General features: G+C 36.9%; 1 long non-coding RNA gene across 1 annotated transcript in view; it reads left to right on the forward strand.

The window, feature by feature from the left end:
- The window catches only part of LOC122142209, a 104,743-nt gene extending 85,543 nt beyond the window's left edge, over positions 1 to 19,200 (forward strand). Inside the window, exon 3 of the long non-coding RNA XR_006158442.1 lies at positions 19,048 to 19,200. This is a non-coding gene — a long non-coding RNA (uncharacterized LOC122142209). The remainder of the gene's footprint in view (positions 1 to 19,047) is intronic.
- The last annotated feature ends 8,717 nt before the right edge of the window (positions 19,201 to 27,917 follow it).

The raw sequence follows: 27,917 nt of genomic DNA on the forward strand, positions 1-27,917 counted from the left end.
TCACGGCACGGTGAGACAAAACCAATAAAACCCATTACAAACGAGGCATTGTTGCATCTAGTGGGGACATAATTACTGATTATAATGACTTATACTGTGTTTTTATGCGTTGCGCATTGTGCCGCATAAACATAAAACCATGTCTGCATTTGTGATCAGAGAAACGACATACAACAAGCCCTACTCTACACTGCTTAAAACTCGTATTTGAATCATAAGTGGCAAATGCTTTAAATATAAAAAACGTACAGTACTTACAGGCTATGAGTCAGAAGCACCAGACTGTCCTTGCAAAGTTGGAACCATCCCACTTTATAGAAACAGCCTTTGAGCACAGACACATTGTAGGCTACTCTGCAGGTTCAGGAAAAAGTCCTCCATAAAATGCGCAGCACACACCTGAATATTTGGGTTGAACTTAGGGCCGGAGTGGGACTCATTTTCAGCCCTGGAGCTTCATGCCTTAGACCGAAAATCAAACAGACTCAACTCACTGTCTGCCGCTGGTCGCTTGGTCGTTAGGCTACTTAAAAAAAACAAAAAAACAACAACTTATATTTAACAAACAAAAACGTTAAGGGAATTGACCCTAGCGCGAGTCCCACTCCAAAACATGGCAGTGGCGGCAACAACAATACTACAGTGAGAATAAAAGTTATGCCTTCTTTCTTTGCATTAACATTTGGGTGGTGTTATGCAAATCTTCCCACACATTGACTAGACATGTGGGGCGTGTTTAAACGAGGCGTTTTAGGAGGGCGTGGACATGTTTTAACTTTTATAAAGAATATCTCTTTGGATTTAAGACTTTATTCTTTGCAACTTTACAGATCTTCTTTATGCACCAAGACCTTGTAACACTCCAAAGAGAAAGGAAAAAAATAAATCACATCATATGACCCCTTTATGCCGTGCTCACCCTACAGGATTGAAAGACTAGCCAAATCACTGTGTTGCTCACACTACGCAACAAGATTTGTTCTCATCTGTTGTCGTCTTGTCATAGCTACGTGAATACTACACAACACAATGCTAACGAGGTGCACACACTACAAAACATTCATTGAAGAGGCATTCCCGACCATTAGCAAAATACATTTTCTCACATAAATTCTCACGGGGAAGCAATTATAGGGCATATTTTCAAGCATGGATGATCAAATGGCCCTTCAATCGGCCTGTGTAGTTATTTTATTGGAAAAAAAAGAAGAAACCACAACAAAAAAGAATATGGCAAAAACAATGGCTTGGAAGACGTGGACAACAAGGACTGTCAGTACTGCAGAAAGAGTTGGAGGTAATTAAACAATACAATGAAATGTGGTATTCTATACATTATCTATGCATTTTTTCTAGTTAGTTGATTTGATTCATTTGTGGTTTCGCTTCTGTTCATAAAAATGCATTATAAGACTGTATCATCTGCATTGTGATTGGCTGGATTAGTTGCAGGTTTGAAAACACTGTAGCGTCTGTGATAGCTCGAGACAGGTTCGGATCACGTTGCTGACCTGCTCATATTTAACGAGCTTTGGTGACCGCAATGAGCACCGATTTGGTTACGATCCGGGGGTTTTGTTGAGACTGTGGAAATCTGTCTGCGACAGCAAAATTCAGCCAAAAATCCTGTAGTGTGAGCCCGGCTTAAATATATCCTACTAAAACAGTGACACTGGAGGACACGCCTTATTAATAATAGACATATAGGCTACTATTTCCAGACGAGCAGAATAGCCCAGAATATGAAAGCAAATTGCGTTAAATTGCATGTTAAGTGTTTTGTACCCCACTGAAAACCTAAAGAAAATACGTAGCTCTATGGACCAAGACAGTGGTATAAATTAAAAAAGCCCAAACTCTGTATATTTATTAAAACAATGTATTAATATAGTATAATTTACTAAGTACAGGAAAGCAGATGAGAATATGAACGCTACTTGATAAACTTATCCTGCCAGCAGTGCTTAATTTGTAAATTGCGAGGTCCCGGAACAAAGCAGGGTAACGGATCCGGCATGTGATAAGAGGAGGAAGAGGTAACGGAGCATTCGTGCAGTCACAGTGGTGGACCAGTTTAAGTAATTAAGCGTGCATCAGTTGCTTTTATTAGGGTTCATACGGTCATAAAAACCTGGAGAAGCCATGAAATTTTAAAACAGCAATTTCATTTCACAAATCTATGTATAATAGAGTTATATTTAATCAGCTCCTGAATTTCAGTAGGGGATTGTGTGCTGGACCATAACCAGCTGAGGTCCGGACCTCTGTAAATTCTTCATGTTCAAAAATACAATTTGTTCTTTGAATGACTAATTTGCTGTTAAACTCCTCATATAAATGCCATGCCATGTATAATTCAGTTCAGACAGTTTGCAAGAATGTTTAGCACCCCTAGTATGAAAATGATCGCTGCAAGATGCTGCCGGAGTGATTGAGGCTTGATAGAGTTGTGAGTGAGAGTGTAGGCGCAGCCTCCATGTTGCCAGATCCAGCTATTATAAGCATTTTTGACTGTTCTTTTCCACTTAATTTAACACATTAGAAAGTTAATAAAGTAGGAAGTTGTAGTTTAGAGTCAGTGATATCTTAATCTTATCTTATTTGCAAAATAATTTGGTTTATTTTTATTTATTTTCAGTTTTTGGTTTGTGTAAATATGAATATCTGGCAATCGCCGCTGTTCTGTCGATTTGTCCTACCCTGTCAGATTTTGCTACCTCACATTAAAACAGTGGATAGTACAATTAGACAACAAAAAATGTTACCTGTAAAGTTATGGTTTATTAACGTGTACACCTACCACAACCTTAAACCTATCCTTACAGTAATGCAGATACATAAAATATTTTTGTTCCGCATGAGAAAAAGGAAACAATATCGATGTGCGCATGCGCATTGCACCCTGGTAGGAAAATCTGACAGGTAGGATAAAATGTCAGGACACCGGCACTTAAACTGAAAGCAATCAAAATAGCCCATGGACAGGTTTTTGCTGAAAGGATATGGCATTCGGTAAGGGAAACACAAAAATTATCATGATATTATCTGTGATAAACGTTATCAACATTGTCAAAAACAGTAGCATTTAACACTAGTACACACAGATCTGTAGAATAAGTAGGTTACAGAATGAAATGAAATACGCAAAAACTAGCCATGTCATATGTCAAAGTCCTGTCATGTCATAGTCTGTGTTATGTCACTAGTATAGTTAAAGGGATAATATGATATTGCTAAAAAGAACATTATGTTGTGTGTTTGGTGTAATGCAATGTGTTTATGCAGTGTAAAGAGGTCATTTGATTTTGCTAAAAAAAAACTTTATTTTGTGTATTTGGTGTAGTGAAATGCGGTTTAAGGTTCAAAAAACACATTTTCCACATAATGTACATTATTGTTGCTCCTCTATGCCCCGCCTTCTGAAACGCATTGTTTTTTTTACAAAACTCATCGGTCTGAAAAGCGAGGCGTGCTCTGATTGGCCAGCTATCCAGGGCATGGTGATTGGCCAAATGTTTCAAGCGTCTGACGGAAATGTTACGCCCCTTAACATGTATTGTTATGGCGTGTCCCGGTCAGAACACCGGCATGACAGGACTAAAACAATAAAACCCATTACAAACGAGGCAGTTGTTGCATACAGTGGGGACATAATTACTGATTATAATGACTTATACTGTCTTTTTATGAGTTGCGTTGCATATCATGCCGCGTAAACATAAAACCATGTCTGCATTTGTGATCGGAGAACCGACAAACAACAAGTGCTACTCTACACTGCTCAAAATTGGAGATTGAATCATCAGTGGCAAATACTTTACATATTTAAACCTACTTACATACCGTGAATCAGAAGCACCAGACTGTCCTTGCAAAGAGTGAGGAATGGCCAGCTGCTTGAGTAAGCGGCAGCCAGCGGCTATAACGAGGAACGGCTGGCGAATTCGATGAAGGAGCGGCCGGGGGTTGCGGCAACCACATGTGACGACCCCGGGTTGGACTCTACTTTGTCCACGGTGAGCGTGAAGTTCATGTCTTTCCTTAGTGACCAGCACAGATATATCTTAGGGTAATGTATGAACTGTAAAGGATATATTTGAAAAACAATATACAGTAATTTGCTATGCTTAGCTGCCACTTTCCATGGCCGCGGTTGTTGCTGCCTGCCACAGACTTTGCCAGCGGGACTTTGGAAGTGTCGGCGGCATCAGCTGCCACCAAGTTTCATAATTCATGGTAATGTAGCCTGATGAAAAAACTTATATGCAAATATTTTATAAATTTTATATTTTATAACGTCATCGGCCCGAGACGCAGTTCACTGATCCAGGTACTGTCATGATGAGCAGATGCATGCGAGTGGATCGCTTCCTTTTATTCACTAGCATTAAAACATGCATGGTTTCGTTTTATTAACTTTATTAACAAATGTATATGTGTATTAGCAGCGTTTGCTCAAGTTAAACAAGTTGTTACCATGCACATCTGCTGTTTATTTCTCTCGATGTGCACACTTTTATAGCATTAAAATGTTTATTGTTTCATTTGGTTAACTGCATGTGTATTAACAGTGTTTGTTTAAAATCTCTTAACCTGTGGGAGGACACCAGCGCACAGAAGCGTTCTTTGTTCACATTAGTTCAGAGTTACTGCTAGTTTTAACGATGCTTTTGGAAAACGCAGCCCTGAAGAGTTTTGTAAATAATAGCCTATACTGTAAAAGCCCGACATGTCAATAAAGATTTTTTACTGGAAATGCACGCTAGAGGATGAATTTAACAATAACCCTATAATAATAAATACTAGAATTATAAAGGAATAATTCGCTAGTTTCATTTGTAAATGAAAACACTAGCTAATTTAACAAAGAACGTTAATTAGGTTAGCAATACACGAATTAAAAGGGGAAATAAGCATAACAATAAATATTCAAAATATAGCCCTATTTAATATAATATTATTATCAATTATTATATACGGTTAGCCTATATGAATAAATGAATGATGCATTTATATAGCGCTTTATAATGTATTGTTGTACACAATTCGCTGTACGATCATGTGGGGGGTCTCTCCTCAACCACCAGCAGTGTGCAGCATCCACCTGGATATATTATATATATATAATGATAAAAATAATAAAAGCATTATATGCACATATATTACATAAAAAGACACGATCAACGGACTGTGGGATGGATAAAAATATTTGATCAATCTCTGATAATCTCAGGTTGCTATGGTCACGCGGGTTTGTTTATGTATTGCAACTCGTGGCAAAATTAAACCAAAAAGATTCGAGCTTCATTTTTTTTTTTATCTTACAATGACAGTCATTTATTAATTTATGCCAGGAGTTAGGGTAAATGAAAAACGAAGTCGAGATCGATATAAAACTTGAGTTGTAGACCTCTTTAATGATGTACGTTATAGTTTATGAAGTGAATTGCATAATTTTACATTAAAACTAGCAGTAACTCTGAACTAATGTGAACAAAGAACGCTTCTGTGCGCTGGCGTCCTCCCACAGGTTCAGAGATCTTAAACAAACACTGTTAATACACATGCAGTTAGCCAAATGAAACAATACACATTTTAATGCTATAAAAGTGTGTGATTGGCATAAAATTGGCTTGACGTTGGACATTCGATATTCGCAAATCTAGGGACCGTCTCTAAAGTTACATGCGAAACTACTATACACTTCTCTAACGTCATTAGCATGCAAGGAGAATGACTAACAGTCATGAAAACAACTGTTAACTGTTTATCCAGGTGTCAGCTATAATGCACACCTTTTATATTTTTTGATAATTATTAAAATAAACTGTAAATCAAATGTAAAATATTGCTAATTTTCATAACAGAATGGGCTCAAATTTAAAATATGCTATAATTTGAAGCTCAATAGCATTTGAACAGAATGACTCACTTTCATAAAACATACTGTAAAGTGTTTATCTAGGTGTCAACTATAATGCACACCATTCATATTTATCATAATTATTCAAATAAACTGTAAATCATATGTAAAATATTGCTACTTTTCATTACCGAATGCACTTAAATACAAATTTAAAGCTCAATAGCATTTGAACAGAATGACTCACATTCATAAAACATACTGTAAAGTGTTAATCTAGGTGTCAGCTATAATGCACACCATTCATATTTTTCATAATTATTCAAATAAACTGTAAATCATATGTAAAATATTGTTCATTGTCATTACCGAATGGGCTCAAATTTAAAATATGCCATAATTTGAAGCTCAATAGCATTTGAACAAAATGACTCACTTTCATAAAACATACTGTAAAGTGTTCATCTTCGTGTCAACTACTGCACACCGTTCATATTTTTCATAATTATTCAAATAAACTGTAAATCATATGTAAAATATTGATATTTTTCATTTGAGCGTTAAATTAGTGTTTACGTCCATTTGGTAATGAAAAGTAGCAATATTTACATATGATTTACAGTTTATTTTTATAATTATCAAAAAATATAAAAGGTGTGTATTATAGTTGACACCTGGATAAACAGTTAACATTTGTTTTCATGACTTTGAGTCATTCTCCTTGCATGCTATTGACGTTAGAGAAGTGTATAGTAGTTTCGCATGTAACTTTAGAGACGTTCCCTAGATTTGCGAATATCGAACGTCCAACGTCAAGCCAACTTTATGCCAGTGCTAGACTGCACATCGAGAGAAATAAACAGCAGATGTGCATGGTAACAACTTCTTTAACTTGAGCAAACGCTGCTAATACACATATACATTTGTTAATAAAGTTAATAAAACGAAACCATGCATGTTTTAATGCTAGTGGATAAAAGGAAGCGATCCACTCGCATGCATCTGCTCATCATGACAGTACCTGGATCAGTGAGCTGCGTCTCGGGCCGATGACGTCACTTCCAGGGAAGCATGTTGTACACGCCCCTGCCCCTTGACTCCACCCCCACGTCAAAACAGCGCCACAAAGCGAGACGCGCAGAAAAATGAAGCGCACAGGAAAAACTGCAGCGCAAGCTCAAACTAGACCGACACGCAAAATAAAATCAGTGTTGCAAATAAAATAATAGATATGACCATGGAAAATATGTATTGCAAAATCATTTCTTTTGCGCGGTATCATTTATGTTTTTGCAATTCTTTATTTTTGTTTGCAAAAAGCAAAATTATTTTCCTCAATACTTTAATTTTCGTTTGCAAAACTTTATTTTCTTTTGCAAAACTTAATTTTTTTGCGTATATATATGTGATATTATATTGACTCCATATTTAGCCTACATCTCCGGTGGTTATATGTGTGTCTGTCTGTATGGCATAGTTTTCTATAGGAAATCGCTTCATGTGAAACTTTGCATGTTTCTGTGAACTGTGAAGCGTTACACGGTGTGACATAGCCGGGTATGTTTATGGGTAAGCAGATAAACTCAGCTTTCGGTTCAAAAACAGAGGTAACTTTCAGGGTATGTAAGTAGCCATAGCAACTTATTCTCTGAACATAACCTGCTCCGGAGTAGGTTATGTTTAAGGGTTAGCTTACTTCAGAGCTATCAGCGCATGCTTGACCGTGACCTACTGACAAGACTCCAGTGGCCCAATATTATATATTATTACAATAAAGTTAATATTATTACAATAAAGTTAAAATACATATCTCACGTGACATATAATTAGCATCAAAAAAATAAAACTTATTATCATGGATTGAAGATGAAAAAAAAAAAAAAAAATTGCACAGCCACCCATTAGGTGGTAAATGACCTTTGAACAGAAAAAGAATTAAAAAAAAAAAAAAGCGTCTGTTTCTGTGCTGACTCATCGAGTCGTCGCACTGTTGAGAAAGTCTTGTGTGTTAACCAGGAACATACTAAAGCGCATCCACTTAAAAGAGACCTTTACATTTTCTGAGCTTTAAAAAAGAAACCTTTGTACAATGGCATTTTTTTAAGGAACAGGGAGAACAACAGTGGCATGAAAATTAAATGTGGCTATGGATGAGAAAATAATAATAAAGAAAAGAGATGGAGTAAATGAAGATAGCTGGAAGGAGAGAGATTATCTGACATGTTACTGATACTGAGTGTGAATCGATCACCTACTGCCACTGATTGTTTGCAGTGCCATTAGGAACAGTGTTGGGCCTGTGAAAAAATAAATTTCAATTAGGGTAACCATCTGTTCATGAGGATAGTGACTGGTGTGGGGTGGCACTTGTATCACTATTGAGCTATAGACATTGTAAATGCTTAAAAGAATTCAGGCTCTAGCGAAAATGAGGGGGAAAAAACCTTGATGCAGACTGAGAAATTTAAAATGAGCCTTTGACTTATTATAAGCTTCTAAAATTACATTAATGGTAAAAGAAGTAAAGTAAATAAAATGTTATATTACATGAGTGAAATAGGCATTGTATTTAAAGGGGTCCTATTATGCTTTTTCACTTTTTCAACTTTAGTTAGTCTGTAATGTTGCTGTTTGAGCATAAAAAAGATCGGCAAAGTTACAAAGCTCAAAGTCCACTTCAAAATGAAATATTTTATTTAACAGAAATCACTATACAAAAACTTCAACAAACGACTCATTTAGACTACAATGCATATTTTCCAGGATTTGTGATATCACAAATATAGACAAATGGGATAAGACCTGGTTGAGCTGCACTAGAGAAGGCAACGAGTGTCATCACTATGTCGGGGACACACTAGCTTTCCCAAGGCAGACGGACTTAGAGTGGTAACAATCATCCGGGTTTAAATCACTCTCAAATTGATTTGATTTTGACGCAATATTTACACTGAAGCTGCAGGCAGCTCTGGTAAAGGGCATGATATTTCCTGACGAGGCGCCAAGTGCTGCCAGTCACAACACACACTGGTCCAGCTAACCAATCACAGTGCATTTCACATTTCAAAAGGCAGTCCTTCATTTGATACAGGAACTAATCGAGCTGTTCGTGCCAGACTGGGGAGAGAGGTGTTGTAATGTAAAATATGTGAAAAATAATGTGTCTTTCGATCAACCTAGTATGAGAGCCTGTTCTAGTAAACCCCCAAAACAAAATCAAGACTTTGTAAAAGAGCATAATAGGACCCTTTTAAGTTGTTTTTCTGAGGACTGTTTTCATTACTCATATCCTCTTTCAAATCCATGTGTGTGTGCGTGTATCTGAGGACATTAACAGGATGATACTTAAATCCCTTTATGTTAATATTGTGGTTTTATGGGAGCAGGCCTATTAATCCTGCTTTAACTGTATAAGTGCTATTATTCCTTCAATAGGATCACTGGCTATGCAGTATAGGATTAAAGACTTATGCTTTAACTGTATAAGTGCTATTATTCCTTCAACTTGAATGCTCTCTGTCATGACTCTCTGTTTGTGAAGTGTATTCCATGGTGATATATGGAATACAATCTTTAATACACACAGTTTATTTATTTATTTATTTATTTTTCTAGCTGCAGCACAGCATGCTTAGCCAAACGCTAACTTTAGCCCCAGCAATACAAGACATTGGTGCCAGTTTCAGAAAGATTTTGAAGCAGCCAGAGCAGCACTCAACAGCACCAGCAAACTGATAAACTCCTCTAAACAGTTTGAGTTTAATGACCTGATTCACAAATGGTCACTCACACACACACGCACACACACACACACGCACACACACTAAAATTCCGTCCCACCAACACTCACTGACTTTTTCCATCTTTCTCAAGGCCCACACTTTTTACTTTGCAAATTGTCTCATATGGTCTAGAACAGCGTTAATCAATTAAAGTTCCAAGAGGTGCTGTCTCTATATTTCCTTCCCAGCAGAGGTCTGGCCAGTACTTAATAAATTTCCACCTTTGTAAAGCTTAAGCTCTGGGGCGTTTTTGTTATTTTCGCCTAAATTTGACATACTCAAATTCAAATGTTTACCCTACACATACAGTAGGTGGCCATCCAAAACGGTGGTTCTACCGCCGCATATACTGCCGTCGCCACGTCTGCAAAGTGCATTTGCAGCTTTTGACCGCTGTGTGGCGCTTTAACCACAAGTTGTCAAACAAGCGCATCAAAGCACATTTTCACAAATAGACGTCAGCTTTGCCTCACCGATGTGTTATATTTGACTGCAGTCCGGAAAATTGAAAGAAAAACACCGTAGGCTAGTTAAAATATTTAATATTCACAGATGAAAGTTTAGTCCTTATGAAGATATGTGCGTTTCTTAGAATGAATTCAAGCAGGATGAATGTCAAGCCTGTGAGCCTGTGCTTATATTTTCTCTACACCATATTTTAGATTTGACACATTTAAATAGTGTGGAGTATTATTTATATAATATGAATTATGTGTTATATTATTCAAAAGAAATTGTGGTTTACTTTGCATCGGAGCATTAAAAGTGGTAGCCTATAGTGAGCTAGGTTTGCGTGTTTTAGAAATTATTTTATTTTAGTAAAACGTGAGGCACTGTATAATTTCGCTCCCATTATATAGGCCTAATTAAAACAAGAAACGAATAAATTAAACCTGCACGATTTAACTAAATCATTGAAACTATATATATTTACTTTGAAACTATATATATTTACTTTGTAATGCATATGCAAAATGTGAATTATTATTCATATTCAAGTGTTTTTGCGAAAATTATTAATGCGCATGCATGACAGGGAGGCGCCCTCTCGATCACGTGATGTTTTTCCTAATAATGAAATAACTGAAAATTGGGGTGTCTCACATACATGAGAAATATATCTACAGAAAGCTTGAAATGTCTACTTATAAACGAACCAATTCAAAATGAAAGCATTATGTAATCTATGAAGGTTGCATTTCTCTTTAAAGGCGCGTACAGCATACTGTGGAGATGAGAGTCAGCACCGTGAATTTCATCTTGCAGCCGACAAGAAAACATTTGTTTATTAATAAATAATAAAAATTTCTCCTTTTCCACAATTATTGGGCTACTTCTGCCTGTGCTTTGTGGCAAACTTCATGCATGTGCTTGAGTGCAGAATATATTAAGGCTCATTATGGATTATATATGTAAATTTAATATAAACCTGCGATTAGTTGAATAATGACAAATGAACGACTAGCAACTAGAAAAATCTTAAGTGGGAGGCAGACCTATTAAATACCCTCTAGACATCTTTGTTAAAGTTTTTAAAGCATTTTATACTCGTTTGCATAAATTCTTCTTTTAGAACGGTCTGTAATGGAGAGATGTCTTAACACTTTTTTCCTCTGAAACGCAAAAACGAAAATTGAAATAATATCAATATTTTATGTTTTGAAAATGGCCAACCCTTCTCCATTCTGCAGATATTGTGCTTCTGGTTTGTGCATTTTAAATCACATAAAGTCTACAAAATATAATGTCTCCCAAAACTCTGGTGTTTTTTGTCATGTCTGTAATGCATGTGTATTTCCCAAATCTAAAAAAAGCCTATAAAACATGTTCATAGATGAATACTTTACTGATGTCTGGACTCTGTTTGGGATTTAGAAAAACTTAAAGAAATGGTTCAGTATATTGTTTATGAATAGGCTACATTCTTTGGAAATGTGTATTTCACACTCTAAAAAAATATTGTATGGATGCAACAAAATAAAACCGGCGATGCTCCACTCAGGGCTCCCGTAGTTCTGATTGGGCTCAACCCTTCCCCGTGCGTTTGAGACATGCTGCTGAGCAGAGTGTGAGCAGTGCGGTGTTATTCTGACTGGAGCGAGGAGCGGATTGTTGCATTAAACTAATGCAACAGTTTGTATCTTTTTTTTTTTTTTTGAGTTAAGGCAACTTCCTCTGAAATTAAGTTATAATAACTAATAAACTTTATTGCGCTATACAGTAGTCAACATTTGAAGTGGATCAAACCTTTCTTTAAAGTTGTTCTAAAACCAAAATGTCCTAAAACCTGTTCTGCAAGTTTGATACCCTCATAAGACACTGTCCATATGAAAGAGAAAGAAATTCAATCCTTTATCTCGACCCCCACAAGCTATACAGAACTACCCCCAAAACCCCAACCCCCTCCAGCTGAACTGAATTCGGTCTGTTTTTTAGCTGTGAGGAATGGTGTTTTGTCATGTTTCTGGGTTGAAACATGCCTGCACTCACAGCAGCCGTCTTTTTATTCATTATTTTCTCACAGCCCATATTATTATTTTCACTAGACCAAAATAATAACAAATTATCAATTGATAATTAATCATTATTTTTGTGAAAAATCATTGTTATTTGTGAATGTAGGCGTTTGAGGAAGGCTTTAAGACCAAGCGGAATCCTCCGTCAGCTGCTCCCGCTTCACAGCGAGCGTGACTCGCGCTCACTGACCCAGCTTCACCATCTCCAAGTTTTGATTTGACAAAATCAGTTTGAGCGAGTACAACTTACTGATCATGAGCCCAACATTTAGCAAGGCAGGAAAACATTCAGTCTACCTGAAGGAAGACGTATTTCACTGAGCTAATGCTGTTAAATAGAGAGTAAAAAAAAAAAAACTAGTGTAGACTATTCTTAAACTTGGATCTCATTATATTGAAGTACAAATCCAAACACCAGAAGCAACTTACACTCTCAGTGTTCTTTCATTGAAAAGTATGCATTTTATTTATTCACAGGCTATATGGTTGAAATAATATTTTAGTTGAAAACTTTATGTGCCATTGTTTGAAAAAATGCATCATAGAAATGTTTCATAGACCTTCAGTTGTCATGCTTTAAAATCCCATGCCATTTGTAATTTCACTGTATTTTCACCTCTTAAAGTACTACCCCAGTTCTATAATGGTAAAATTTATTCAGGCCGATGGCATTTTTTATGACATTATTTTTATTTTTATTTTTAGAATAATTGTAGCCTACATAAATGGGTGAATCAAAACAAATATGATAACTTTTTAACTGCAGGCAGATATAGGCCTATATTTTTGTACATTACAAATATTTGGATCGTCCCTTATTCTGGGCTTTATTTTATCAAAGAATAAATACTTATTTTCTTCAAGAATAAACATTATAAATAAATAATAAAAGAAAGAACATCTATTAGCCATTATTTTCCATTTCTGAAGTTAATTGGCAATTCTAATGATGATGTTATTATCTTTTGACTCCCTGACGGCACCTTCCTTAAAAAAAAAAAAAAAAAAAAAAGGAGGTTGTAGGAGATATGAGAGCGATTAATATATATAAAAAAGAAAAAAGTGGGTGCTTGGTTTCAGAAAACGAATACATCTCGTAAAAAATGCTATGATGAAAAAGTCATGCTAACTTATTAATTCATAGAAATAATTTAAGCAATTAAAACCTTTTTTATACTAGATTCAACTTGAATTTCAATACTATTAAACTGACTTTAAAATCTCAAGGAGTTTTATAAGTTGAAACGGTAAAATGTCACAGTGCATGTTAAATAGCCTAAATGAACTTGTATCTTATATAGTATCCGAAGACCTTGATTGAATGTCAGCATAAAACTAACAATATATTTTGACTTTTTTTTTTTTTTTTTTAAATGAACAATTCCTGTATAAAATGGGACAGCAACCTTTATATCAAACATTTTGAAATTGTCCACAAGCTGAGCAACGCGGAGGCAGATTGAGTGTGCGAAGTGAATGTGATGCACACTTGTCTAGAAGTCATTTTCAGATGCAATGGAAAAATAAAGCTGGATAAAACATACACGAAACTTGTAAATAGTTAATAACATAGCCTAGATTAGGCCCATAGATTAGGCCCATACTCTGTAAATTTGTTAACCCACAATCGGCCTAACACATTTTAACCGATTAATTGCCTATTTTCGTTTGCTGCAGGTTTTTTTTTTTTTTTTTTTTTAAAACGCCAAAAAATAAATTAAGTTTGTGAAAGTTGCATTTTATTACATTCAGAAATAATAACGGCAGGCCTAATAATGCTATCGGCTAATGTACCAACAGGATATTTTTAGTTCCCTTCACTTTACAACAAATCTTTTAAATTTAACAAATTTATTCAGAACAGAACAAGAATTACAAATATATAATTCTAATGGATAAATATAATTGCAGTATATAATAATATAGGCTTATAAACAACAACAACAAAAAAATTACAAATAATTTAAAGCGATAAATAAGGTAAGGTTCTCTCTCATTCCGGACAAATCCAAACATGTTGCCCATTTGAAGCTAAACTCTTATTCATAAGGTAAAATAGGCTTTGGATTTCACACGTGTTTCAGTATCGACAGAAAAAAAATCATAATGATCAAAAATATGCCAAAGTGGACCACTACTCGCGCCGCATGGCTCGTGAACGATTTTCAATGAATATGTGCGCGTGAGGCACCATCCAAAATGCAAAATGTTAGCAGTATGAAAAATCAATATTAATAACAGAGTTAATAAGAATTATTTTGGACCCGTATACAGGTCCGCAGAGTTTAAGTGGTAAAAAACAAAACAAAAAAAAAAATACTTTTCCTAAACATACAAAATGAGGATATTGGGCTTGAGAGCCAAAGCAGTGGTGTCTGAGAATTTTTTCACCCATCCTTTATTGGCATCTGTGATATCCACTGAACCTGTCCATTGCACTTAAGGTTCTTTATAGTGGAATAAGTTTTTTTAATTATTAAATTGTTTGTCATGCAAAGGACTGCATATACAAAATATTTGTGTTTAGTTTACAAAGCAATTTTGTCAAAACCCATGTAGGGAAAAAAAAAACATTGTCAAGATTTTTAGGGAATACCAAAGCTTTAGAAAACTTTGAATGTAGTGCACATGATGTATGGACTACTTTTATGGGGAAAAATCAACTCAGCTGAGAACACCGACACCCCCCCCACCACCCAGTCTTTAAGAATTATCTCTCATGTTACACTGAAAGAAAGTCACACGAGTTTGAAAAGACATGAATGTAAGCAAATAATGACGTTATTGTCACTGTCCCTTTAAATGACATTAATGGTGACCTTTTATTGACCCCTAAAGCTGCAGTTTTAACAGTAAAAAGCATTAAGTGATGTTACTCAGCAGTGAAGGTTTATGGTTGGTGCTTTCTCAGAGCACTGAATTATGGGTTGCTTAACTCCTTTTTCTAGGCAGAGAGGTCCTAGATGGGGTCAAATAATGGGTCATGTGCCTTCAGCAAAGATCAAGCACTAAACCCTGTAAACCCTGCAAAGCCCTGTAAACTTGCTTCTCTCTGCCCCATTTTTGACCACTTGAGACTCTGTCCCTGTGGGCTGCAAGTCCAACTTTGCCAGCAAGAACAGATTACTTGCAGACAGAGAAATAGGGAAAGTACATCTCTTTCTCTCTGTGTGTGTGTGTGTGTGTGTGTGTGAAGAGGAAAGGCAGGAACAGTGTTAAAAGATTGGTAGAGGGAAGGAGAGAAGGAAGGAGAAAGAGAGAGGTGGATAGCTTGTGGGCGTTGATACTACCCATGAGGCCATTTAATGGGCAGTTTGGAATGCAGGGAAAAGACTCAGCTGCCCTTTCAATGGAATTCTTTATCTCTGAAAAAAGAGAGAGAGGGAGCAAGCTTGTGGGAAATCCTTGCCTGAATGCTGCTTTAATGTTGAATGTTGTCCTGTTTTATTTTTTACAGAATGTGGCAAGAACAGACACAGAGACACTCCATTGCTCTTGTGTGAAGCTGTGAACCTGCACATTTGCCTGGAAGAGGCCAAGCCCTGGAGGTTTTGAACACAAAACCCATAAAGAGCTCCCTAAAGCATGCTAGATGACATTGCCTAGATGATTTGCAAAAGTAGTGTGTAAAGAGTTCCATTTTTCCATTTAGCGTGACCAGACTTGTTCCACATTTATTGCCTCTGTCTGTGAGTCTGTCTACCTATGAGTGTCTCTGTGTATTTGTGGTTGTCTGTCTGTTTGTTTGGACCTGTCTTATGAAGTTTCCTATTACAGTACTAGCTATAAGGTTAGTATTGATATAACTGTGACAGATATTATCATTGGCTAAGGTCTGTTAATAAGCTCATACCCACATTACACATCTTCTGTACAGAATTTCCCAAAACCCAAGTGAAGAAGAAACCGAAATAACAGATGCTTCCACAAGTAATCTAGCATGATCATCAGACATAAAAAAGCATCAAAACTGTGTAACGTTATGGAATAAAATTTTGACCCATAATGACTGTCAAGCTTTGGGTTGTTGATCATTTCCATCTACGTTTTGACTATCATTCTGAATCCAATTCATAGTCTTTTTTCAGCTTTTTGTTCAAAATGTTGTTTATTTATTTATTTATTTTATGAAACTTTGCAACATTCAAGTGTTTATTAAAAAAATGCATCAAGCTAGAATAAAATGTTTTGTTTACAAGCAGATACCCTGTTCTTTATTTTGATGTTTTGTATGTCCAGATATGCAGATAACAAAATATATACAAATTAATACCTAAATAGGGACACAGTAGTATACTTAAAGTATTATGTATAGTTCACTTAAAGAAAACTTACGAGTATACTTGCAGTATAAAACTACTAAGTTAGTAGGTTACTGAGACTATACTTCTAAGTGTACTTAAAATGCATTTAAAAAGTATTTAATTAGTAAACTATCAGTATACCTATAGGTTCACCAAAATGTAATACTGTTATACTTAAAGTATATTTAAATGTATATTTTTAAAATACTAGAAAGTGGGCCAAATTAGTCCCAAGGAGAATTGAAATAGTACACTTACAAGTATACTACTAGTACTCTTATATTTGTATACTTACTACATAAAGTATACTTAAAAATATACTTGAACTTTACTAAAGTATACTTAAAATAAACTTGAAATATACTTCTAGGTAAGGGTATAATTAAATATGACATTTAAAGATTGTTTTAAATTCAATTAAATTAGAGGTGGAGGTCATTTGAGTAAAGTGAACTCATTGTCATGTTCAAGAAACCAGTCTGAGATGATGTGAGCTTTGTGACATGGTGCATTATCCTGCTGGAATTAGCCATCAGAAGATGGTTACACTATAGTCATAAAGGGATGGACATAGTCAGCAACAATACTCAGGTAGTCTGTGGCATTTAAACGATGCTCAGTTGGTAATAAGGGGCCCAAAGTGTGCCAAGAAAATATCCCCCACACCACCACCAGCAGCCTGAACCATTGAGACAAGGCAGGATGGATTCATGCTTTCATGTTCTTTACGCCAAATTCTGACCCTGCCATCTGAATGTTGTAATGAGTGGTTATTTTAGTTACTGTTGCCTTTCTATCATCTCTAACCAGTCTGCCCATTCTCCTCTGACCTCTGACATTAACAAGGCATTTTTGTCCACACAACTGACGCTCACTGGATATTTTTCTCTTTTTCGGACCATTCTCTGTAAACCCTAGAGATGGTTGTGTGTGAAAATCCCAGTAGATCAGCAGTTTTTGAAATACTCAGACAAGCCTGTCTGGCACCAACAACCACTCCACGTTCAAAGTCACTTAAATACCCTTTCTACTAGGGGTGTAAATCGGATGGTTCATCACGATACGATATGATATCGATTCTCATACCCAGCGATACGATATTTTCCGATACCTCAAAAAAAAAATCTACGATACGATTACGATTCGATTCGATACAGAAGTATATCGATCGATATATCAATATTTTGATATTATACGTCTATTTTAAACAACCATCTACATTTTTATTAACTCACAAATGCAACCAAAATATATAACATGAACATTTATCTGAAATTTTCACATTGTGTACCTCAATTGGGACATTCAAAACAAAAGAATAGGCCTACACATTTTTTTTTTTTATAATACAGAAAATAAATAATTGGAAAAACAATTCTGGCTGCTACTGGCTGCTAAAATTATACAGGTAACCAAATTATGAGCAATAGCAGAAAATGAATACAATACAACAAAGACAAGTTCAATAAACTTTAAAACAGTTAAATAAACTGCTTTTCAGGTTTTCAGCTCAGTCTAAAATAAATTTTAAGGTATGGTACAGTAATGTAGTAATCAAATGTAAAATAACTGCATAGTCTTCAATGTAACCTTGATGTTACAAAGGTTATTTAGTCAGGAGCAGTGAGCACTTTGACAGCATTAGATTTATTATTAGTTTGCTTTCACTTTAAGAACCAAGCACGGATTTAATATACACATGCCTTTTCTTTCTGAACTGTTTACGTTAAGACATATGCCTAACGACTGTGTTTACTAGGAAATTCGCCAAAACGCGCATTTTGATGTAATTTTGTCTGTATTTATTCATCCATGCACAAAAAAAAAAGTGGAAGAGAGCTCAATTTAGTATTCGCGCGTGCGGCTGTCTGTGTGCACGCGCTTCAGATGTGTGCGCTGAAAACTTCTCACACAGGGCTCGACTGTTCCACAGACAATCCCGAGCATCTTGTGCCTTTGAGCAGTCCTAATACCGAGTCTTGATCCCTGAGTTTGAGCGAGAATGCACGCGTTGGCGGTAATGCATAGACGGACATTATGTGAAAATGTGGACAGTGCCAAATAAGGGGCCTATTTATGTTACAGATATCGATATATTACGTGTGGCATCGATGCATCGTATCGTCAGACATCGTATCGATGTATCGATCCATATCGATGAATCATTACACCCCTACTTTCTACCCCATTCTGATGCTTTGTTTGAACTACAGCAAGTTGTCTTTACCACATCTAGATGCCTAAATGCACCGAGTTGCTGCCATGTGTTCGGCTAATTAGTTTTTTGTGTTACCAAGCAATTGAACAGGTGTACATTATAGTGGCCGGTGTATGTATGTATATGTGTGTATATATATATACATACTCACCTGCCTGTAGCTTTCTAATAACCCCTTCAGACCTTGAATAGCTTGTTCAGGTGTGTTTGATTAGGGTTAAAGCAAAACTCTGCAGGGCTGTGGCTCTCCAGGACCGACGTTCGCCACCCCTGATATATATATAGTACTCTCTCTACACATCAGTAAAATAAAAAGTCATAAAAATTAACTAATATTCTTTCTTTTTATTTCTCTCTCATTTAGAGGATGACAGTTCAGGTTCCCCATATCATCATGAAAGGCGTAATGCCATCAGTGGGCAGGCTGCTATTCTGGGCGTTTCAGGAAAACTAAGTGAGGAACCATCCACCTCTACAGAAGACCACCCCCCATTAGTGAAGAAAGAGCTTCACAGCTCTCTGCGTAATGTGGTGGGTTGGAAGCTTGGATTTCGGGGTTGACTGTTTGCTTTGGTTTCTGGGGATGGTTTTTTGGATGGTTATTATAGTGAGTTACTACTTTGTCATGCTCTGTGGCCATATTGGGATAAACACCCACTCACTAATTTTTTGGTTCCAATTTATCTATACAGTCTTGTCTTTTCATCCTATAAATATGTTAGGCCCAATTCTTAAATCCTAGAGGGATAGTCCACTCAAAAAATGAGAAATACAAAATGGCATGTCTAGGATAATGGCATGTCTATGGATAGTGTGTCTTTGTTTGTGTGTGTGTGTGTGTGTGTGTGTGTAACAAATAATAGACAGTGACAAGAAATTTGTGTACAGGAGATGTGTATGAGGAACAAACTGAAATTTGATTTGTTACTCACTTAAAGTCTTTTGCCATTTGCCTTAAATTTTGGGGTAAACCTATCCATATAGAAGTTATGTTGCCACAGTAATGTGTTTTGCCTAAGACAGTTACCATTAAAACCACATCCCAATAGACTGTAGATATTGTTGGTGCATAAAACTCAAGGACGAATGCTTAGTGTAGAGCTAGCACGCTAAATTTTCCCCTCTGTGTTGTTGGTACATAAAACTAAAGGACAAATGTTTGGCACAGAGCTAGCGCACTAACTTTTTCTTTCTCATTCGCTCTTGCTTGCCTTTTAATTTTTTTCAGAGAAGAAGTTAGTATGGGGGACGTTCTTCTCTGCTCCCTAATTCCCTCATTAGGGGCAGAGTGTAAGCACACAACTCTAGTCTCAATCATCAGCGGCATGATCAAAGCACCACAGAGAGGAAAACAGTCAAACTCCCCCTGCCTTGTTCTTTTCCATATTTTCTCTTTCTCTTGTCCTGCCCACCATACTCCCCCATCATTTTTCTAATAATCATGAGAGACTCTTAGCAAGAGAGTGAGAACATGTGAATGGACAGGATAGAGTAAAGGAGAGAAATAAAGGGAGAGAGTGACAGATGAGGCTAGTAAAATCCTTTTAAGAGGTTAATTTTGTGGACCACCATTGCCTGACCATCACCTATGTATGAGGGTTCAATGTGATGGCTTGTTTAGTTCCGATAAATTGGCCTTGAATTGTGTTTGACGGTGTATTTTTAATCTATAGAACTTAATGAAATGCCCTTACCTTTGTTCTCTCTTACAAAACCATTTATTGTATCACTGTTTAGACCTTTTCATTAGCAGCTCTGTTCTTTGTTGGTTTTGGTCTGTCCATCTTAATGCACAAAGGTAGACTACAAACAAACCCATCAGACCCCTAACATATTGACTAACAAAAGTGTGACCACCTCAGCAAATCTGCCACTTTCTTTGTACAGAAAAACCTAGAAATAGGCAGAGAGTGTTTTAAGAGTGACATGAAGAGAAAATAGAGAGTTATAATGTGGGGGAGTTACAGACAGAAGGAGCAATGCAAGAAAGAACAAAAGTGAAAGAGGGGTGTTCCAGGTGGCTGGAGCCTGTAGGGGGAGGCTGGGGCAGAGGGTGCGGGGTGAAAGGGTGGTGGGGGTCAGAGGTCAGGTGGAGAAGGCAGACATTGAAATAGAGGGGTTCAAAAACGGGATGAGAAGTCAAAGGGCTCTCTTAGTTGGTCCATTCGCTGTGCATGGGGGATCACCAGGATAGCAATGAACTGTGGAGTGGAGAAAGTTGATGATGGAATGAATTCTGGAAGGAGTGCGAGGCCCTCTACCCATCTCACATAGCACATATCTGCTAAAGCTGGCTTATAGAACAGGTGAACTTGTTTTAAAATTATTTTAAAACTCCCTACAGCCTCATAGTTTACAAATTGGTTTCAAATGTCACACCAAACCCCCCCCCCCCCCCAAACCACAATAAGAGAATAAGAGATATCGTTAAAGGATTTAATTTTCTTGTAGACCCCTGTTTTAATGCAATGTTTTTTGTTTTTTGTTTTTCGTTTTTTTTGGTGTGACATTTGAAACCAATTTTGTCTAGACTGAGAAAAATGTTTGATATAGTCCTATGAGTGAATAAAAGGCTCAGTGTACTTAATGGATCATAGATGTGGTGTACACTCCTCACCAGAGGGATTATGAGAGGCCAGGACCCTTTAACTAACCCTCCCGAGCCCTATCACCCCTCAGTTTTTTTTTAAAAATGATGGTGGCGCCGTTATTTAATTTCTTCAGTATTTTTTGTGTTGTAAAAATTTTGACCCATACACGTACACACACTCATGTGAGACAGAGCCTCCCCGCCTTTCTCTTTCCCTTTGGAGATCCATCAACTCTTATATGTTTAATGGGTGTGAGGTGTTGTATGTTTTATGTATGGTTTGTGTTTTTTGTTTTTTGGTGTGGTGGGGGTCGGGTTGTTTTTTCTGTGTATGCACTAGTACTAGAGGTAGGTAAAGCATGATTACTCTTCCTATGGTGCGTGTCAAGGCCTAATGTGCCTAAATGAGCCTCCACCTGCCGCCTCTGCACACCTGGTCACCATGGCAACACACAGTGGGGCACACTGGGAGTGGGTGTCAGAAGCAAAGCGCCAAATGACAAGTGCCAGAGGAGAGGGAAGGTACAGTAGATGAAGCATAGTGTTATGAGAAGGTAGAACATATGTGATATTTACTTATTTGTCGTGTCTATTTGCTAAAACTAATTTTATTCATACTCATAGTAGTCACTGCTTATGTGTGTGTGGGTATGGGATTTTTGGATTTAAGAGTGCACAGGATAAATAGCCCTTTTTGTGAGCATTAGATGAAACATTAGCCGTCGTTCCTGAGCCTTATCCTCTTTTCTTCACACAAACACTGGATAAGAGTCTCATAGTCCCGCTTAGCACCATGCTAATACACAATACGGATAAAACGGCGGGATTGAAAGATGGATTAATGAAGGGAAGATCGCTAAATGTGTGGAAGTGTGAAATGCTGCTAGCACTGAGACATCTGTTTATATTGTCTGCTTATTAGCAGGTCATCGGGCCTCAGTAACAGTGAGGCACTTGCTGGCGTTGCACTTCTTATCTCTCTTGAGGAGGTGGAAGATCATTCTCTTCTCTCTCTTCGTCCTCTTTCCTATTTGTTTGTATTTTTTTATAAAGATGTGCTCTTTGCTAGTAAGAGCCATGTCCCATTATGGGAATTAAAGCATGCTGATTTGAATGTTTTCCTTTTATATAAATTTTAAGATGGAATGCCATTTTTTTTTAATAAGGAGAGCAGGGAGGGACAAAATCTTGCTGTTCTGCGATGTTTTAAAATCTTGGATATACACATGATTGTTCCACCAGCTAAGCCATTTCCTTTGCTTAGCAAAATCAAATGAACAATACATTTATTCATGTTCCTCAGTGCAGTCTTGGCTGTTGTTATGGTCCTAAAGCGTTTGTGCCTTTTCACAAACACTTTCCTAAAGGTCTCGAGAGTTTAGCTCTTTGAAGCCCCCTTGTCCTTGACATTCAAGCCAACATTACTGCAAAGCCTACTTAGTGCCGGTCTACAACTTCTCTGTGTGAAATACTGTCCCCACTCAAAAGCAAGCTGGCTCACACCTTTAGCTTGATCAGCGGTGTGGGACTACAGTTTCAGTCCTCTGTGTTTCTTGTTGGATAAAGATCTACCAAGTTTCCTGAAGCCTGTAATCCTTTACCAAAGTCTCACTGATTCCTCACACCAGAGTCCAGACAGACCCATATGAGGAGGGACTGATGATATCCCACCAGACAGACACATCCTAACTTCTGTCACTGCTTGGATCCTGTCTGGTCATCTCCACATTGGTGCACACCATATTAGAGTTTATTCCCACTTCATTGCCCTTGGTGGAGCATAGCAAGCCACTGCTGGCTGAACAAAGAACTTGTAAAGGGCTTTCTGAGATGATGAAAAAGGTTGAGTTTGACACTGATATATTGGATGGATAGTGCTGGGTGTAACAGCCCGCTTCCCTCCAAAGTAAAACCTTCTCTGATAGTTTGACTTTAAATGTATGTTTTTGGTGTTGAAGATGTGTAGATTAAATGGTCTATTGTTGTTTTCTGTATGAAATTTATATATTTAGTTTGTTTGGTTGGTTGGTTATTTTCTTAGACATAATTAAAGAGGTCCTATTATGTTCTTTTACAAAGTCTTGATGTTTTTGGGGTGTACTAAAACATGCTCTCATGCTTGGTAGTTCGAAAAACACATTATTTTTCACATAATTTACATTATTACAATAGCTTTCTCCCCAGCCTGGCACAAACGGCTCGATTAGTTCCAGGTTTGATGAAGGCCCGCCTTCCGAACAATGAAATGTGATGTGATTGGTTAGCTGTCCCAGTGCGTTGTGATTGGCGAACAGCTTAGATGGTGTTTCAGTGCTGCCACACCCCTTGCCAAAGTAGCAAGTTCCGTCTGCTCTGGTATAGTTAACAATGGCATCAATATTGGCATATCAATTAGAGTCGGATTCAGACACGGAGAATATTGAACAAGAGGATTGCGAATGCCATCACCCCCCCCCCCCCACAATATTGCAAGACATATTAGAGTAGTAATGTGGTAATGTTATTGTTGTTGATGTCAACAAACCGCACTGCATTTACTATGTACAGATAAGTGCATATGTATTATATATATATATATATATATATATATATATATATAATTTTTTTTTTTTTTTTTTTTAATTCTAACATTATTTTTTTTTTTTTTTTAAAACTGTTATACAGTTAGATTTATTTATACCATAGTCTGAAGTATACCATAGTATACCATAGTCCAAATTTCTGAAGACAGTCGGTTTCATTTCAGACATACAGTGATATAAAAACACCTGCATTCAATATAATGGAAACACTGTAGTCTTATAATTGAAGTGTAAATTCTGTAGATTACATCATTGTGCAGAACTGTACTGTCAGCAATTTATTATAAAACATTTTCATAATTGTAACATACATATTTACATAATTATTCAGGTGCATGTGTAATAACTTGCGAAAACTTGATGCAACAGCAGCACTTCTCTTCATCTTGTTTGATGCACTCAACCAAGCATTCTAAGCATGATCTTGCCCCTCCCCACCCCCCAACCATTCAATTTCCACAGGCAGGATTTATTTAAATGATATTTTAATGGGCCACTTTGTGACATCACAATACCCCGGAAAACAATGCTGTAGTTCAAACGAGCCATTCGTTGTAGTTCTTGAAAAGGGATTTTTAAAAAAAAAAAAGAAAGTATCTCCATTTGGAGTAGACTTTGAAATTTGTAACTTTGTAGAACTTTTTTTTATGCCCAAACAAACACATTACACTGACTAAAATTCAAAAAGTGAAAAGGCATAGAAGGACCCCTTTCATCTAAATTTAAACTTCCATCCATTCTGCTTGTTGGCCAAGTCAAGTCAAGACACCTTTATTTATATAGTGCTTTTAACAATACAGATTGTGTCAAAGCAATTTACAGTATTAAATAGGTATTAAATAGTGTGTCAATAATGCAAAATGACAATAGTAAACACTTAGTTTTCAGTTAAAGGCAGTTCATCATTGAATTTAGTGATGTCATCATCCAGCTCAGTTTAAATAGTATCTGTGCAATCAAGTTAACAATATCGCCGGGTATTAAGCGTCCCCAACTAAGCAAGCCAGAGGCGACAGCGGCAAGGAACCAAAACTCCATCAGTGACAGAATGGAGAAAAAACGTTGGGAGAAACCAGGCTCAGTAAGGGGGCAGAATTGTGCTTATTGTTGCAGTTCATCGTCGATCATTACTTTCTACCACCACGCCTACCAAGTAACTGTCAGGGAAAAAGATGGATTTAATTTGCAGGTTCAACTCAAATTTATTTAAATTTCAAAACACAAAACTTGGCTGGGGCTGATGGCCAGAAGCCGTAATTCAGGTCAGAGATTAGAGGAAGGATGAGGGGAACAGTCCAAACGAGCCTCCAGTCACTCCACTAGGCAACGTCAGGGCAGAGAGTTCCTTGTTGAGTGCGCCAAGGGGGGCAGGAATGGAGAAGCCACAAAGCATGGTTCTGGTAATGCTAGGGCAGGAACTAGGGAACAGAAGTCTGGTGAAATGAGAGGCTGAGAGCAAGCAGAAGAGAAGACAAACTGAAAATACTAAACTGCACTTAGAGCCTATGAAAACACGGCAGGACAAAACACAACAAGACTGTAAGTAGATCACAAACGAAGTGTAGCATGTTCACACCACAACGGACAGACAAGACTACACACGAGGGGAACTTAAAAAGAGGGAGAATTAAGGAATTAACAAATCACAGGTGTGACGGCAGCTGAAGTAGTTAATAAGATAATGATGGAGAGGGAACCACGAAGACAACGAGCACATGGCGAACTGTCAAAACAAAGACAAACACAACAACAACCTGCTGATCAGACCGAAGTCATGACAGTAAGGGTACTATTGGCAGTGGAAACGCAAGCCTGATCAGGGTTACCCATACCAAATCATACTGTACTGAACTGTACTTTACCATACCACTCAGTGGAAATGAGCCATTAGGTAGGTTATTCCAGAGTTTTGGCGCTAAATAGGAAAAGGATCTACCGCCCGCAGTTGATTTTGAAATTCTAGGTATTAGCAAAGTGCCAAGAGTTTTGAGAAAGCAGCGGATGTGGAGGACTATAATGCAATAAAGAGCTTGTTCAAATACTGAGGTGCTAAAAAGTAATAATCAAGATTTTAAAATCTATAAAGTGTTTAATAGGGAGCCAGTGATGTGTTGACAGAACTGGGCTAATATGGTCATACTTACTGGTTCTAGTAAGAACTCTAGCTGCTGCATTTTGGACCAGCTGGAGCTTGTTTATTAAGTGTGCAGAACAAGCTGCCAATAAAGCATTACAATAATCTAACCTTGAGGGCATGAATGCATGAATTAACGTTACTGCATTATTTTTGAAATGGAAAAAATGCTGTTTTACAAATGTTAGAAACGTGGCTTTCTAAGGAAAGATTGCTATCAAATAGCACAACTAGGTTCCTAACTGATGACGAAGAATTGACAGAGCAGCCATCGAGTCTTAAAGGTGTTCTAGGTTATTACATGTAGAGGTTTTAGGTCAGATAATTAACACCTCTGTTTTTTTTTTTTTTTTTTTTTTTCAGAATTTAGCATTTAGAAATTACTCGTCATCCATTTTTTTTTTATATCGACTATGCATTCCGTTAGTTTTTCAAATTGGTATGTTTCACTGGTCCGTGAAGTTATGTAGAGCTGAGTGTCATCAGCATGACAGTGAAAGCTAGCACCGTGTTTCCTGATGATATCTACCCATGGGTAACATGTAAAACATGAAAAGTAACGGCCCTAGTACTGAGTCCTTGATAAGTATGATTTGAACCATGCTAATGCACTTCCACTAATATGTTTTGGTATAATATATGTATTTGGTATCAATAGTGTCGAACGCAGTGCTAAGAGAAGGAATATAGTTGTTAGGATACTACCTTTTCTAGTATCTTGGACAGAAAAGGGAGATTCGAGATCGGTCTGTAATTAACTAGTTATTTGCGGTCAAGTTGTGTTTTTGTTTTTTGTTTTTTAATGTGAGGCTTTTGGGGACATATCCTAATGACAATGACAAATTAATATTAGTCAGAAGAGGATCTATGACTTCTGGAAACACCTCTTTTAGGAGCTTAGATGAAATAGGTCTAACATACATGTTGTTGGCTTAGATGATTTAACAAGTTTATACAATTCTTCCTCTCCTATAGTAGAGAATGAGTGGAATTGTTCCTCAAGGGATCTATAGCGCTGATGCGATACTGTAGCTGACGGATGCATGGTTACAATTTTATCTCTAATAGTATCGATCTTGGAAGCAAAGTAGTTCATTAAGTCTTTACTGCTGTGCTGTTGGGAAATGTCAACACCTGTTGATGCTTTATTTTTCGTTAATTTAGCCACTGTATTGAATAAATACCTGGGGTAATGTTTGATTTCTTCAAAGAGATGAAAAGTAATCAGATCTAGCAGTTTTTAATGCTTTTGCACAAGACTACATATGATCTGAGATATCATTGCTTGGCTGCATAATTTCAAAACCATCAACATCAATTCCATGTGACCGTATTAAATCTAGAGTATTATTTTGAAAATTTAGTAGGTCCTGACATGTGTTGTCTAACCACAATAGAGTTCAAAATGTCTATGGATGCTGATCCCAATGCATCTTTTTCGTTATCAACATGGATATTAAAATCACCAACAATTAAAACTTTATCTGCAGCCAGCACTAACTCGATTAGAAAATCAGCAAATTCTTTAATAAATTCTGTAAGGTGCCCTGCTGGCCTGTATGCAGTAGCTAGTACAAACATCACAAGGGATTTATCATTAACACTTGTTTCTCTGTATAATGTTATATAAAGCACCATTACTTCATATGAGTTATACTGTTCCTGAAGCCCACCCTCTGAGAAATAATGAAAATATTGTTTTAAACTGTAGCAACACCTCCCCCTTTACCTTTTGGATGCGGCTCATGTTTATAAAAGTAATCTTGGGGGATGGACTCATTTAAAATAATGTAATCATCTTGTTTTAGCCAGGTTTCTGTCAAACAGAGCACATCTAGGTTCCAGAACTTCTCTAGAACTTCTCACATAGTTGTGAGTCTTGATGACATGAGCTGAAGTGTATGGCTGAATGGAAATACACTTTCTTT

The sequence above is a fragment of the Cyprinus carpio genome, chromosome B24 (assembly GCF_018340385.1).
Source record: "Cyprinus carpio isolate SPL01 chromosome B24, ASM1834038v1, whole genome shotgun sequence".
NCBI lineage: Eukaryota > Metazoa > Chordata > Actinopteri > Cypriniformes > Cyprinidae > Cyprinus > Cyprinus carpio.